Genomic DNA, 1,849 nt, shown 5'->3' on the forward strand with positions numbered 1-1,849 from the left:
CTATCTATCTATCTATCTATCTATCTATCCATCTATCTATCCATCTATCTATCTATCTATCTATCTATCTATCCATCTATCCATCCATCTATCTATCTATCTATCCATCCATCTATCAATCCATCTATCTATCTATCTATCTATCTATCTATCTATCTATCTATCTATCTATCTATCTATCTATCTATCTATCTATCTATCTATCTATCTATCTATCTATCTATCCATCTATCTATCTATCTATCTATCTATCTATCCATCTATCTATCCATCTATCTATCTATCTATCTATCTATCTATCCATCTATCCATCCATCTATCTATCTATCTATCCATCCATCTATCAATCATCTATCTATCTATCTATCTATCTATCTATCAATCATCTATCTATCTATCTATCTATCTATCTATCTATCTATCTATCTATCTATCTATCTATCTATCTATCTATCTATCCATCTATCCATCTATCCATCCTCCAGCTGAATTTGGCGTCAGCAGCTTTTTCCTTAATTAGTTTGAGACGTTTTGCAGAAGCAGCTTTTCCTCGTCAGGTCTGGGTGATTCTGGGTAATTTTCTCTGTGGTTCAGACTCTGATGATGCTGCTGCTGATGATGATGATGATGATGATGATGATGATGATGATGATGATGATGATGCTGACGACAGCAGCGACCGGCTGATAACAGCGAGGTCGCCGGTCCGTCTGCTGAACAGATGCGTTCGGTCTCTGAAGTGAAAACTCATCCACCAAAACATCTTTTATTTTAATATTCACAGCCACGATTCACATAATGAGACAGTTGCATCATTTCTGAAAACCTCTTCCTTCTTCTTCCTGACCTCGGGTCTTTAACAGCGACCTGATGCTGCAGCAGCTTCACGTTCAAACTCCAGAGAAGCAGTTCAGTGTTTCCACATTCTCACCATCTGCTTTTATTAAAAACAGCGTCTCTCTTCCTAATTTATATGTTTATAATTATTAATATTTCAAACCATCAAATCATCCTTTAATATCAGCTCCTGCACCAAGTCCAGGACAAACCCTCCAATCAGAGAGTCGGCATGTCTCAGACTGAGCTCTGGTTGGATGAAGAAGCTGTCCATCAAGTCGAGATCTGCTGCAGCGACTTCTGATTGGCTGCTTCTTCACAGCTGCTATTTTAGGACGGTGCAGACTGGAGAACGGGTTCCTGCAGGAGGAGTAGATTCTGGTTGTCTTTGCTTTATTCTGCAACGAGACGGTTTCAGATTTTACTTTTATTATTTCATTTTTGGAGGTTTCTTTCTTTCTTTCTTTCTTTCTTTCTTTCCTTCTTTCTTTCCTTCCTTCCTTCCTTCCTTCCTTCATTATGTTTTCTCTCTTCCCGCCTCGTTTTCACCTCTGTTTCCCGCCCTGTGAGCTCAACACACCGCAACTTCAGGAGACATCTTCATCAGTGTGACGACACATGAGCTGCAGATACTCACAACACAACAGGAAGTGTTTCCGGGGGACACTAAAAAGCGATGAACCAGGCTGCGACGCACTCGATGTTCAGTGTTTTGTGACTTTCAGAGTGAAAGGCGGGGAAGAACAAGTGCACACGATGTGTTATAATACATCCGTGCAACTGCGTCCCAGCTGGGTCCGTCACTTTTCCGTGTCCCCTGGAAACACTTCCTGTTGTGTTGTGAGTATCTGCAGCACGTTGGTGTGTTTGGTTGTGTCCTCTTCTTCCTCTCTGTGTGTCTCTGTCTGTTTCTTCTTCTTTTCCTTCGTTCTACACTTTCTCACCTCGTCTCTCTCTCAGTCTGAATCAGGGATGCTCCGATTGATCGGTCGTCGATCATGATCGGCCCAAT

The 1,849-nt window shown here is 41.2% G+C and overlaps 1 protein-coding gene across 1 annotated transcript in view; it reads left to right on the forward strand.

Annotated features, from left to right (window-relative positions):
• The window catches only part of LOC111672174 (glutamate receptor-interacting protein 2-like), a 49,451-nt gene that overhangs the window by 963 nt on the left and 46,639 nt on the right, over positions 1-1,849 (forward strand). The gene's annotated exons all lie outside the window — the stretch shown is intronic.

The sequence above is a fragment of the Seriola lalandi genome, unplaced genomic scaffold (genome assembly GCF_002814215.2).
Source record: "Seriola lalandi dorsalis isolate HSWRI2012SDOR001 ecotype SW California unplaced genomic scaffold, Sedor1 jcf7180002054895, whole genome shotgun sequence".
NCBI classification, from domain to species: Eukaryota; Metazoa; Chordata; class Actinopteri; order Carangiformes; family Carangidae; genus Seriola; species Seriola lalandi.